This window comes from Eretmochelys imbricata, chromosome 12 (genome assembly GCF_965152235.1).
Source record: "Eretmochelys imbricata isolate rEreImb1 chromosome 12, rEreImb1.hap1, whole genome shotgun sequence".
NCBI lineage: Eukaryota > Metazoa > Chordata > Testudines > Cheloniidae > Eretmochelys > Eretmochelys imbricata.
This window is the reverse complement of record NC_135583.1, coordinates 37557659-37571399: the sequence shown is the minus strand read 5'-3', so window position 1 is coordinate 37571399 and position 13741 is coordinate 37557659. Positions and strand designations below refer to the sequence as shown.

Below are 13741 nucleotides of genomic sequence, written 5' to 3'. Positions count from 1 at the left end.
CAGGCTCCTAGATGGTGCAGTGTCGCTTCTGTCAGATGCAGGGTTTGCTCCGTTGCAGAGATTCTCAGCCTTCTCCTTTCTAGGGCCCCTTCCCTGCTGCATGGGGTAGGAAGGGCAGAGTGGTCGCATATCCCTGCTGTGGAAATACTCTGCACCCATTGTTTCTACAGGGGGCTGGGAAGAGTGGTGATTTTTTTCAAAGAAAAAACTCAACATTTCAAACTCTGGATGTGCCGTTTCTGCCCTTTTCAAGGGTCCCACGCTCTCACTTGCTCTTTTGAATCCACATTTCCACCTCCACCCCCCCCCGCCCCCCCCCCCGCTCCCCACAGGGAGGTGCAAGTGCTGTAGAGGGAACAATAAAACCCTCTGTCTGCTAACCTCTCACTTTAGTGCTTTGCGGAGGATGGTGGGCTGGGTTCCCGGCTTGTTAGTGACGCACAATTCACATAGCCCCTTGCTGGGGGTGGGGGAATGCTTTCAGGCCCCTTGACGTCCCCCTATTTACTGCTTTGATGGAATTAAAATGTCAAACCTTTTGGTAACTCTGGGACGTGCTGCTCGTTCTCTGCTCAGAAAACGGCGTTATAAAAGAGATCCCTCGGCGTTTGACCTTTACGTGAAAGAGAGAAATTATTAGCTGAGTCAGTGAATATGTTGTGTACCACTTGCTAATTGGAAGGCCGGGGGTGGGGAAACTGCCAAGCGCCTGTCACGATCAACAGGGTGCGCATGGGTGTGCACGCGTGTGGCTGATACGGAGACGGATGCACGAGGATTCACAGACACGCAGCTCTGGAGGCTGCTGAATTGCTTTGCGCACTGCGCTGAGCATCTACCCCTTGCTGTTGGATTGTTCCCTCCCCCCCTCTCAACAGCTGCCTAGAGTTGGACGTTTCTCCCTATCTCCTCTTCTTCTTTTTCCTGAAGTGGATCACCAGGCAAGTGGCAAAGCAGGTAATTTATGACGCGCGGTAGTTACAGTAATTGCATTGCTTTCAAACGAGATCACCAGAGAGATTTATTTTAACTTTGCTAAACTTAAAGATGCATGAAATGCTTTATTCATAGTTGGACTGTCTGGTTTAAGGGTTGGCATGCGGTCCATCAGTACACCATCTAAGCCCAGCATGCGAGATGATGCCCTATAAGTATATTGGTTCGGTTCTCAGACTCCTGAGTGGAAGAGGTGAACCGCTGCTGATTCTGACCAGTGTAGCTTGGCTAGTTTTGCAGAGAGGCAATGCCCCTGCTTTGTGTTTTGCTCTCTTTAAGGTTTGCTGTTCGGGAGTTTAGTTGCATTGTTGTCTGGAGTGTGCTGTGCTTGGGAACAGAAACCCACTGAAGTGAACCCTGTCAAAATTGCACACCGTTTCCCCCCACCCCCCGCCCCGTCCCTGTTCTTCTCCACCCACCCCATACACCTTCCTTCCTCTTTGAGCTGACATGCAATGAGTGCTGGGCAGGCCTGGGGAAAGGAGATGGGGGGTGTGTGTGTGTGTATGGGGGGGCGGGATTAGGTGCATATGAGCTCCTGAGAGAGGGATTGCTGCTTCTTCAAGATTATCCATAGTGTTCCACTGCTTGTTCCCAAGTCCCCGTTGCTCCTGTGAAGTCAGATAAGAGCCTCTCTGAGCGCTAATAACCTGTCACTGAACAAGCAGAACAGCCCAGGGAACAAAGGTGCTTTGAGACTTATTCACCACAGGTAAAATCTAGGTGAGGTGATAAGGAAGGGAAATGAGTGAGTGCCAAAGCAGGGGCAGCCTCTGCCTTAGAGCCTGGCGCATGGGGGACAGTCTGGAACTGTAGAGATCTTGGTTTTCATCTGAGAAGCGCAGCATTTGCAGATTGGTCTGAATTATTTGGTTCAGGGTATGTGTGAGATTTTCCTCTGTTCTCTTTCCACTGGGGATCCCCCTTGCAAAACATCCTAGTCCCTTTAAAATCTTCTCATTGTACTAATGCAGTGGGCTGCAGATGGCTGGATTGCACTCCCTTCAGACCCCACTGGTGCAGTCTGGAGCAGTCCATTACAGCTTCTCTCTTTCTCCTCTTCCTGGCTGAGAGGTACTTTTGTGCACGGACAGGCCAGGCGTGGGAAACTTATGATCTGAAATCTTATCCCGAGGCACTGGCAGAATTGTGCTTCAGTGACAGGCTTCCAGCTTTGCTGATCAGCTTCTTGGAGTAATATCCCAGTAACTCAATAAAAGGCTGGAGGCAGCCGTTCAAATTAGTCAATGCCTGAGCTTACTTCTGAGAGCTCTAGTGCGTTAAAAGCTTGTTAAAAAATATTTTCATTTAAGGGGCTGCAGCTATTAAAGTAGCTGGGTCATCAAATGGCTTAGCGAGGTCAACCTGGGCTCCTGTCTCTCCCTCCCCCCCGCTCCCCCCCAAAAAAGGTACCACAAATATCTGGCTTTGTCTAATAGCTCCTCTGAATGCTGAAAAATGTGTCCTGCTGGAAGGAATTTGAAAGGGGAAACTTTCAGTGCAGTGGAAAAGGTGGTCTAAATGGTGCTCTTGAAGAGCCTGTCCCTTTAAGAGATGTTTAATTTGTTTTTTTAATATAATAAAATAAGCTGGCGTCTGATATCTGGTGTTGACATAACGGAAACGATGCTCTTGGGGTGCACAAGAAAAGCAAGAGACTTGCAGAATTGCAGGATAGCTCCCTTCTTTAAAAAATCAAATCTGCTTTAATTTTCAAGGTTGAATTAGCCATGTCTTTAAAAGAAAAGGGGTGGACTGGGTCACCCTTAAAAAGGAAATGAATAGAGTTTAGTTTACAGTGAACAATAATTAGTCTGCCCGGGCCTCAGTTTCCCCATCTGTGAAATGGAGACAATGATATTGTGACCTTCTTTGTGAAGTGCTTTGGGGTCTACTCATGGGAAGTGCAAGATAAGAGCTCGGAATTCTTACTGCTGTTGCCACTTCCCCTTTTGCATGCCAATGGTGAGCTGGATTGCCAATGTCTTCCTGCACTTCCCAGGCCTGTGAAATATCAAAATAGCATCTTCCTGCAGGCGTACTAGCATAGTTATGAAATAGTGACGGGTTCTGTAATTTTTAAACATTGTTTGAAAAATTATTTGGTGTTTTGTATGTAGATTATATTATGTAGGTACATTTATTTAAACAGTTGCTTTCAGGTTCGGTTCAGCCCCAAAGGTTTGAGGGAAGGGTTTTATGAAACCTTCATCATTTTATTTATTTTTTTTACTTAAAAAAAAAAAATTGCTTCCACTGGAGTTAAGGATCTCTGTAGTGTCTGCAACCCAAGCATTGCAGCCATATGTTGGTAGTGGGGAAATAGACCAAAAAACAAACCGGAATTGATTGAATTTCTATTTTATTGTCTGAGAGCAAGCGTCAGCAAACAGCATTAATAGTGACAAGTAAGTTAGCATATGAAGCCTTCCAGTTTTAATGATTTAGAGGACTGTTGGTGACATAGACAAGGTTATTGGGGCGTTGGGCCAAATTCTGTGGGCTCACACAGTATAAACCTGCAGGAGCCAATGGAGTTACTCCAGATTTACACTGGTGTACAAGCAGAATTTGGTCCCCAGTGTTGAGCCTGATCACATCCCTTAAACGTTTCTCTTTCTAGCTTAGATGGGGATATAGCTCATCACGGCAGAAAGACTAAATATGTGTCTTTTAATGGCTACTAGGGCCTGCGACTGATTGGTGACGGACGGTTGATTTCCTTTGCAATTCAGAGAGTTTTACTTGTCAGAAGTAAATGATGGCAGGTCATTGACATAATTGGCTCTTGCCTCTGTGTCTCAGGCTCTGTTTGTTCCTCCCTTTACCCTAAGGGGTGCAATTACTTGCGATGAGGGTGTGATGCAGGAAAGGAGGAGGGGTTGATGGGATGCAGGAGGAATGAGGCAGGGTAGTTCTGACGCAGCTGGGCGAGATGTTCTACTGTCTTTTCTGCAACTATTTAGGCTGTCTCTGGTCTGTGGAGACTATATGGGCATAGCTATGTTGGCATAAGCCCATAGAGGAGACAGTCTGGAATGGAGGAAGGGGCTTTCCTATCTCTGTAGGAACACCACCTCCCCAAAGGACTGTGGCTACATCCGTAGAAGCATTTTTCCATCGACACAGCTGTGTCTGCACTCGGGGTTAGGTCAGCATAACTGTACCAGTCAGGGGTGTACATCCTTTTTCACATCCCTGACCAATGTAGCTTTGTTGACCTAACTCTTCAGTGTAGACCAGGCCTTAGCTTCTGACAGGGTCTATCTTCCTGCTTTCATTGGGCTTTGCTGGGAGGTGAATGGTTGGAGTTGGGGGTACTGTAAGTCACACAGGAGGCTGTAGGAGTGTTAGGTATGTGCAGAACTGTTTCTCAAATGATTAAAATGTGTGTTCAGCAGATTTGGAATGAAAATTAGGGGGAGGGATAGCTCAGTGGTTTGAGCATTGGCCTGCTAAACCCAGAGTTGTGAGTTCAATCCTTGAGGGGGCCATTTAGGGATCTGGGGCAAAAATTGGGGATTGGTCCTGCTTTGAGCGGGGGGTTGGACTAGATGACCTCCTGAGGTCCCTTCCAACTCTGATATTCTATGATTCGATTACGTGGGGAAGGGGAGAGTGCCTGTGGAGAAAGGAATTCAGTTTAATGTCTCTCTGATTTATTCACAGATGGTGCTAATGAGAGCAAGAGTGAAAGGAAATGTTGGGTCTCCTGGAGATGATCTACCCATTTGGGGAAGTCGCACGGGGACCTTTTAGGCCATGTCTACACTACAGCAGCCCCATTCTGGTGCTGCGGCAGTGTAGATGCTGCTGTGTTGATGAAGTTAATTCGTCTCTCCGAGAGGCAGTAGCTAGGTTGACAGAATGGTGCTTCTGTTGACCTAGCCGTGTCTAAACCAGGGGGTTGAGCGACCTAACTACGGCGCTCAGGGAGCGAAGTAGCTAGGTCTAATCTGATTTTTAAATGTAGACCAGGGTTTAAATGGATTGTGAACCTTTTATGTCCCTCTCTCCTGGCTTTGCCTGCATGTCAGCATTGTGCACGAAGACTTGCTTTGCCCCACAGAGTTAGATGATATCATTACTAGAGGGTCGCACGCTTTGTTGCTTCCGTTGGTTGGGCCCATTGCACACACCTGGGGCTCCTTGAATCCCTCCCTTCCTCACCCTCCTCTGAAGCTCCCTGGACACCACCTCTAATCCCCCTCTGTCAGGGACTCCCTACAACCCCCCACCTTCTTCCTCCTGCAAGGAGCTCAGTGTGCCTCCTCTCCTATGTAGCAGGATCTCTGGGTACCCCCATGGAGCAAGCTCTGTGTCCCCCATGTCCTTCTCCCCCAATACCATTGTCTCCCACTGAACCTCCATGCCAAGAGCTCTCTGTGCTCCCTTGTTCCCCCTTCCCATCCCCTGGGCCTCCTGTTTCCTTCTTCCCTACCATGGCAAGGGTTCTGCATCCCCGTCCCCCATACCCTGGTCTCCCATTTCTCCACTGTATGAGGGCTCTGTGTGCCCCCCTTGCCCCACCATTCTTCTTTCTTTTCTGTCTGTCTGTCTTTCTGGGAGGTAGGTCATTTAGGGTGTCAACATGTTAAACTGTGTCCTGGGAAGCGCGCCAGGCTGGAATGGCGCCATCAACCGGTTCTTTGATCTGTAGATGGTTATAGACCTGGTTGAAACTACTGAGCCTGCTAACCGAATGCCAGGAGCTCCATGTGTCCCTCATTTCCCCCTTGCCAGTTTTCTGATTTTCACCAATTTTCCTCGCCTAGAACGTTCCCTGAAATTTTGGAACTGTTCGGGTGCAGAGTTCCGTCCAAAAGTTACTGTGTTACAGGCAGAGAAATGCCGCCAGGCGTAAGACGTCCCTTTGTGCGGCCCTTTATTCTGTGGGTATGTCTATGCTGCAGCTGCACCATTGCCAGGTGGATGCTTCCTACAATGACACGAGCGGTTTTTCCATCATCACAGGTAATCTGGCTTTCCAAGAAGCGGTAACTAGGTCGACAGAAGGAGTCCATTGACCCAGCCATCTCTATGCGAGGAGTTAGGTCGACCTAACTGTGGTGCTCAGTGTGAAATTTTTCACACCCCCAAGCGACTTAACTAGATAGACCTAAGTTTTAGGTAGAGAATCAGGCCTTAAACTGTTCGTGTTCTCCTCTTGCCTGATCCGGCAGCGAGTCCTGTGACATGGCGATCCCCTCCAGAGGGAATTGCTCCGATTCTAGGATTCAGATGTCGCTGCCAGGTCCAGTAGGAGGGGAAGGCGTGTTTCAAGGGAGAAAGCTGGCCCGAGCCGATCTTCTTAACCAGCAACGAGAGTACAGAAAATCAGTGGCACAGCGTAGATTGCCCTCCCGTGAAGCAAGTAAATGTCCCCGTTTTACAATTTGGAAACTGAGGCACAGGGAGGCGACGCATCAGTGGCAGAGCTGGTGGTAGAACCCAGGCTGCTAGTCCATGCTTTTAGTCTGCTTAGACCATGTTTTTTAATACCAGGGACCGGCTTGCTGCCTTCCTAATCTGTGTCAGGGAGAGCTCAGAGATCGGCGCCAGGGCGTGGAGAAACACTGCACTAGACCACGCTGCCCCTTTCTGTGCTTAGACACATCTCTCTAGTCAGTGCTGAAAACTTGCAACAGAATGATTCAGAGTTCTGCCGGGGCTGAATAGGCTTGGCCTGATGATGCGCTATGTTTTGCTTGTTTGCACGTCTACCGCAATTGTTAGCGCAGTTGCAGGAATTGCCCTCATGAGGGCATGCACATTTTTGCATGCAGTCAATGCTGAAAATCCCTGCGTATTGAGCATCTGCTTGCTATCCGCTGTAAACTGGAGAAGCTAGTGTTTCTCGTCTCGTAGAGGCAAAGTGAGGAGCGCTGCAGATATCTGAAGGAATATTACTTGCCAGGAGATTGCCAGCTGGCTGCATCAGTGGTTGGGGAGAGCATGGGTCCAAGCTGGTCTTGTGGCTGTTTTGTGTGCGAAGAAAGCAGCGACAGGTTGCTTCATTTTAATTCCAGCTTTTAATAGCCTCTGGCTTCAGGGCTGGAATGTGGTCTCCATGGAGCTTGCAGATGTGAGTGTGGGTTCCAGTGTCATAATTATGCAAATTGCACCCGCACAGAAGGGATGACTCAAGTTTATAATTCCAGTGATAAGAAGGGACACTGGTGGGCGGGGTCAAGTGGCCTTTTAAACAAATGCAGATGGGGAGCAAAAGCAGCTGCTTTAATCGCAGATGCTAATTGTGATGAGACGGGAGCAGTTTTCTCTCTTGTCTGATGCTGGGGCCTCTCGCTGTAGTGGGGTTTGACAATTCTGCAGCTGGGCTGCGTTAATCTGCCCAGTAATCTTTCACAAGTTCCCTGCCTCGCGCCGACCTGTAGCACAGTGTGTGTTTCAGGTTCCAGGGCAATGAAGCATCCAGTGCCCTGCTCTGCTCTTTGTATTTCCATTGTAGTGCCAGAGCTCTTCAGAATAATATACTCTGAGCTGCTGCAACGTCTTTATGTGAGGATCGCAAAATGCTGTGCTAAGCCGCCCAGACTCTCCAGCGAGGTACAGAAGTGTTGTCTTGCATCTTCAAAAGCAATCCTTGAAGCCGAGAGAATTCGGGTTAGTGCACACCAGCCCTGACTTGGGCACAAGGGTCAAGGCTGTGTACGGACCATAATTTCTCTTGAATATTTGGGCCTTTTATCCTCATTTTACAGACAGCTAAAACGCAGCACAGAGAATAAGGGATTTGTCCCAAAGTTGCAGAACGAGTTGTTGGCAGAGTTGGGAGTGGAACCCAGGAGTCCTGATTCTCCATCGCATACAATAGTGGGTTTACAAAATTCAGGGCTTCACAAAGGGACGTCTGCTGTCACTGATGCATATTAACATGGATCTGCTGTTTGCTTTGACTCAGTATCCAACAGGGACCTGAAGAAATTCCTAGCGGGGGGAGAGATCAATGGCTAGGAAAGCACCACCGGCAAGTTGCTGAGAGGTGCAGACCACTCTCTCTGGGCCCACTGGCTGCAAGGAGAGTCTTACACCTGAAGTTATCTTCTGCTTGCAGATGCCTGAGTTGGCTGTGTGTGCTGCTAGGCCTAAAGCCTCTAACCCAGTTCTGGAGAGGCTTAATCCATTTACCTGAGGGCTGCAGGAAAAAAACCTCCTCAATGTCGTTCTTCAATCTACCCTGCGCAAAGGGCCTGCATGCGGCCTGTTCACCATTTAAGACTGTGGCTGTCAATGATAAGTGGTGCATAGGCCTGGTGCTGACCTGTGTGCAAGCCAGGTATGAAGGCTCTTGTTGAGCGTGAAGGTCATGTTGGTGATTGTTTTATTTCCTTACTCAGAATCTTGCAGCGGGTGTTGGTCCTCCCAGGAGACCCACTTCTCTGCCGCCAACGCTTGTTGTGCAGGATTTCCTTTGGCTTTCTCATGTGTTACCTGATGTCCATGGTCTGTGTGACCTTGGCAGGGTGACTCGGTTTCCTCTCTATGCAATCTAAACAGTTCAGTCCCGGATGTTAAACCCAGTCGTCTCTAGCTGGGCTAAAACTCATCCTTTTTTAAGGTTGTGTTCTGTCCTACGCGGATCAGACCAAGCTGATGTAACTAAGTTGAACACCCTTGTTAAACTCCTTTTTTATTTAATCTGCGGAGACTGGGCCTTGGGTTCCATTTTATAATTGATGTATTGGCCAAGAAGCCTTGACCTTTTACTTTTTAAAAATGGATTGTGCTGTTTTTGTAAATGAGTTTCTAAGCTGCACTTCCTTCCATTGAGGGGGAAAAGGATAATTAAAAGGAACTTAATCTCCTGGTTGCTAGCATTACCATGGCATCTGCATCACTTTCCTCTCTAATCCTGCTCCTCCAACGGTTTTCCAGCCAGTGGTTTTAAATCTTGGTTTCTTTGTCTTCCTGCTGGGCTAGTGAATGAGCTTGTTTTTGTTCAGTTCCCTTTTCTCTTTCGTTATAACGTTAAAGTTGGTTCTGTACCTCATGAATGACTCAGTCTTCATTTGGGGTACTGGGCTGTGTCCTGCTCATTTGCATATGCAGGCCCAGAATTCTCCTCCCGCTCACGGCTGTCGCAGAGCGCTTCAATCATAATCTGTAAAGTTTCAAGGTGGGTAATTCCGTCTCGTGTAGCTGCGGGAGTGAAAGTGTCTGACTGCAAAGGCCGTGTCAGAAAAGGCCATGTCTACGTTGGAAAAGTATGTGCTGAGCACAGGATTGGGAGCCGGGAAATTCCAAGTCGCCATCATGCTCCAGCCCATCCAAAGTGAAACTTATAAAATTACCTTCTGGCCTGTTGCTCTGATTTAAGCACTGTGCTCTTTGAACCCATCCACTTGCTCACTCCCTTTGCCTGCCACTCAAGGATCTGCACAGCTCTGCCTGGGCTGGATTCAGATCTGCTTTCCCACTGCATCTCCCTGCCACTGCTCCCCCCCTCCCCCCCCCCCCAAGCAATGATACCAGCCTCAAGGCCTCCTTTGTTTCTTTCCCAGCTCTCTTCTCTGTGCATCCCTGCATTGAACCACTAGCCGTGGGAAGTCATTCCAACTCCAGCGTGCCTGCCTCCACCCTGTTCTCTGTCAGATCCTCCTAGAGTGACTCTCCTCTCTGTGGCCCACACTGCCAAACCCTTCGTCAGTTAAATGTAATGTTCTATCTTAACCCCTTCTTCTGGGTCACCCAGTACATCTGACCTTCTCCGTGTCTGTTAGACTCTACTTTGCCGGGGACAAAGCCTGTTGCTGTTTGTATTGCAGTAGCACCTAGGGGACCCCCACTCATGGAGCAAGACCCCATTGTGCTAGGCACTGTACAGAGAAACCTACCTTTGTTTGTATCTTTTGGTACCAACTCCAGCATAAGGCACTTGGCAAACGTTGTGCATTTGAGAGCTGGCGATACTTTCATCTCGCGAAATGCACAGGGTTATTGCAACACCTGTATTTATACCATCACTGCCATGCATTACAATGTACTGCACCCTCTTCCCCCGCCCCCGAGCTGCGGTGTTGGATCAACAAAAGTCTTATTACGAGCTGCTGCTGAGAGCTGGGGTATATTTCATGTCACGCTTGATTAGGAAATCCACAGGTGGTGGCAGCTTTTCTTCATTCTTCGATGCAATTTCCTCTCCAGCAGTGTACCAGTAGACAAATGGATGCGTCAGACCTAGCATTGGCCTTTCGGAAATTTCATCATCGCTAAAGAGCTGTCAGGCATTCTTCTGGCTTTCTGTGCTCTCAACGACCAAGGTTTACTTGGTCAACTCTGATCTTAACGTTCTGATGCCAGCAAAGCAATTGATCAGTAGCGTAGGCCTTGTTAGAAGGGATATAAAAGCTCCCACTCGTATCCAATTCTGGATGAGACGTTTGAATAAAACACAAGTTTTACAGCGGTAGTAGGTGAAATTCTATGGCCTGTGATATAGAGGAGGTTAGACTAGATGATTTAATGGTGCTTTCTGGCCTTACACTCTACGAATCTGTGAAGTCTAAGTCTGCTTCCCTGGTCTGTCTTCACTTGGATTCTTTTCAAGCGCTCTCTGCTCCCAAAGCCTGCCTTTCAGGGTAACTCAATACCGTTCTTCTCCCGTGGCTTTATTGCAATATCCCCTCTCTAGATTTTACTAGCTTCTAAAGGGAGCAGATTCTCCTCTGGCTATATTGTTTTCTGCCTGCAGATGGGAGGCAGCCAGAAGTTTTAATTGCATGGTGGCTTGGAGCAGTAGAAGTTTTAATGTTAGCCCTCGTTAGGGAGGGGAATGGTATGACCTGAATTAAACAGCTTTGATGCCCTTTATCAAGGTTCCTTCCCCACTCTGAACTCTAGGGTACAGATGTGGGGACCAGCATGAAAGACCCCCTAACCTTATTCTTACCAGCTTAGGTTAAACGCTGCCACGACCAAAGTGTCTAACAATAATGACTGGGGAAGTGCCCCCTTGGAAACGCACTACACCCCCTTTCCTGGGGAAGGCTTGATTAAAAAATCCTCACCAATTTGCACAGGTGAACACAGACCCAAACCCTTGGATCTTAAGAACAATGAAAAGCAATCAGGTTCTTAGAAGAATTATTTTAATTAAAGAAAAAGTAAAAAAATCACCTCTGTAAAATCAGGATGGTAAACACCTTACAGGGTAATCGGATTCAAAACATAGAGAATCCCTCTAGGCAAAACCTTAAATTACAAAAAGACACAAAAACAGGAATCTACATTCCATTCAGCACAACTTATTTTATCAGCCATTTAAACAAAACAGAATCTAACACATATCTAACTAGATTGCTTACTAACTCTTTACAGGAGTTCTGACCTGCATTCCTGCTCTGGTCCCGGCAAAAGCATCACATAAGCGGAGAGAGCCCTTTGTTTCCCCACCCATCCAGCTTTGAAAGTCTCTTGTCTCCTCATTGGTCATTTTGGTCAGGTGCTAGCGAAGTTATTTTAGCTTCTTAACCCTTTACAGGTTAAAGGGTTTTTCCTCTGGCCAGGAGGGATTTAAAGGTGTTTACCCTTCCCTTTATATTTATGACACCCTGGCTCACGAAAGCTCATGCTCAAATAAATTGGTTAGTCTCTAAGGTGCCACAAGTACTCCTTTTCTTTTTAGAAGGAGAAGGATCCCTGGTATTAGATGTTGGGATGAAATTTGGTTCACGTCCCAGGGTTCATGTGCTGTTCTTTGTCTTTAAAATGGTGGGGGGGGGAATTGTATCGTACACCAGAATTAGCACCGCTGTTGCAATCTTGGCAGAGGGGTCACTGGTGGTGGATACTGAGCTACCTACTTACCTTAGCGATGGTCCTTCCAGGGGATGGGGGAGGCCCCCTATCACGTGGAGACAGTAGCACTGCATCTGCTTGCCCAGTAGCTATGCTGAGAAAAGTAGAATCCACAGAAGAAGGCCCTGCATCTTCTCCTCTCCCATACACCTTATGCTGGCCTTGCAGCTAGTGTGTGCCATTGACCCTGTTGGGGGAGCCAGGTGTAATCTCGCTCCCCAGGGCGTGTTCAGCTCTAGAGAATACGAGGGCCTGGTCGCTAGTCACTGATTCACATATGGACTGGAACCTGGACTGGGGCTCATGGGGGAAGGAGTGCTGGAAACTGAAATGGAGAAACAGCACACTGGACAGCTCCAGTGGCTTGCTTTTCATTGGCCCCCTGGATGTGGTGTTGTCTGAGATGACCCTTAAAGACGGGCAGGCTATATCTGTGGTTAGCTGGGCACGTAAAGGTTGAGCTAACTTATCCCGCTTGGTTTAAAAGGCCACCACTGGTCAGACTTAGCCTGATTAATGGAACTAGGCCATTCGCAAACCTTAAGGTTGGCATCAGTGTATTTAAAAGTACATCGTTCCTCTTGGAATGTGTTTAAACAGCCTGGTGCTCCTGGTACTCCTGCCCTGGCGCAATGCTCCAAAGGGAGTATAATTGTCCAGTAAATGACCACAGCCTGTCTCTTTCCATTGCCCCAGCTGAGAGGGGCAAAAAGTTAAACTGCGTCAACGATAAAAAGTCATTCCGCTTCCATTGTTTTTACTGTTTTGATAATTGAGGTGATTAAGGTAGCAAAGGCAGTTTTAAAAAAAAAAAGTGGTTAAGACAGTGAGGGTACCTTTAAACTAGAAATGGATGAATGTCAATGCTGCATCTTCCCTGTTAACTTTAATTTATATAGTAAGGGGTTAAGATGCAACTTCCATTAGCCCACTAACAGCGGTTAGGTCAGACCCACCATGCACTGCTGCATTGCAAAGTCATCAACCTGAACCTGAAAGCACTTGGAAAAGATTCCCATTTCCTTTCCCCTTCAGGATACTCTAATGATAAAGCAGACTCTGTTTTAGAATGTCAGCTGGGATTAGAAAATCCTCTTATGTGGTGAAACCCACAGACCCAAGACAGCTGAATTTAAGTCAGCTCCAGCCAACTATTTCTCTGCTGCTGCTGTTTCACTCTTGGGTTTTCAGTGGGAAGAAGCTGATTAGCGTATGTATTCCAATTTTCCTCTGCCTCTGAGGAGGCAGATGTACTCCTGGGTGTTAGCTTGATCCCCAAGCAGGTTTGCAGCCAGCTATATGTACCGCTGACCTTGTTCGGCTAGTGGAACTGTAATTTTTTTGTTTAGAAAGCAGCCCTGAAATTGCAGTACCTAACAGATATGATAAACTCCAAGAATCTATTTCATAATCCTGTAAATGAACCAATTGGGAAGTCCCTTTCCATTTCAGTTCACTACTGAACTCAGAATGGGAATCATAATTCAGTTGAAAAGAACCATGTGCCTCTGAATCCACAGGCTTTGCTGTTCCCAGATGTATTTTGGAAGTTGTGGAACGTGTCTGATTTGATCTAAATTTGCCCATGGAATTATTGGTGATGGGGGGAAGGAGGGAAACATACCCTAAAGGTAGGAGCAGGGAAATAGAAGACAAGACTCTTGACTTCGATTCCTGGCTCTGCCACTGACTTTCAATGCTTCATAGAAGCAAGTTCATTCACTTCTCTTTGCCTCTGTTTTCATCTGTGGAGCTGGTGTGCTTTCCTGCATTATGCGGGTGCTAAGGTTTAATTCATGTTTGTAAAGTCCTTCAAGATCCTACAATGAAAGTGCTGAGCAGTGCTAGGAAGGGACCTTTCCTGAGTGTTTGGGCTGGTCTGTTTTTTCAAAACATGATTTAGGCACAAACTCAGAGCAGCTAGAAA

At 47.4% G+C, this 13741-nt stretch overlaps 1 protein-coding gene across 2 annotated transcripts in view; it reads left to right on the top strand.

The window, feature by feature from the left end:
- Positions 1-13741, top strand: part of KIAA0513 (KIAA0513 ortholog) — a 92235-nt gene that overhangs the window by 33511 nt on the left and 44983 nt on the right. The window contains exon 1 of one of the 2 annotated variants that reach the window (XM_077830911.1): positions 871-957. The exons of the other annotated variant lie outside the window; for it this stretch is intronic. The gene's annotated coding sequence lies outside the window, so the exon portion shown is untranslated. Of the gene's footprint in view, positions 1-870; positions 958-13741 lie in introns of those variants that run through there. 2 annotated transcript variants of the gene reach the window in all.